Here is a 417-nt window from a genome sequence, read left to right as displayed (position 1 = left end):
GACAGCGGCATGCAGGCCTCCCTTGCTTCACCCCCCCCAGCAGAGCAGCCCCGCCCAGCAGACTGTACCAGAAGCACCCGAAGGGTGTCTCAGAGCCCCAGCATTTGGGGGGGGGAGTCCAGCATGGAGCTGGGGAGGGCGAGCCCCCGAGAGAGGAGCTCACAGGAGGCCCCAGAAGGCGCCAGGAAGAGGCGCACCCGCTCATCAGCTGAAAGGATTCTGGGCCCATTTGGTGAGACTCTCTGGGGGTGCCGTGCGGCTTCGGGCCTGCCCCCCACCCCCACCCCCGGCTTCTCCTCCTGGGGCACACGGCAGACAAAAGGGCGCCCTCCTTGGACCTGTGTGGACAAGCACAACTGCAGGTGGCAGGCCAAGCGAAGAGCCCCCGGCCCCCGCTGTGGGCGCCCGCGACCCCCC

Source organism: Gekko japonicus, unplaced genomic scaffold (genome assembly GCF_001447785.1).
Source record: "Gekko japonicus isolate JY-2015 unplaced genomic scaffold, Gekko_japonicus_V1.1 scaffold1727, whole genome shotgun sequence".
NCBI classification, from domain to species: domain Eukaryota; kingdom Metazoa; phylum Chordata; class Lepidosauria; order Squamata; family Gekkonidae; genus Gekko; species Gekko japonicus.
Note: the sequence above shows the minus strand (reverse complement) of the source record.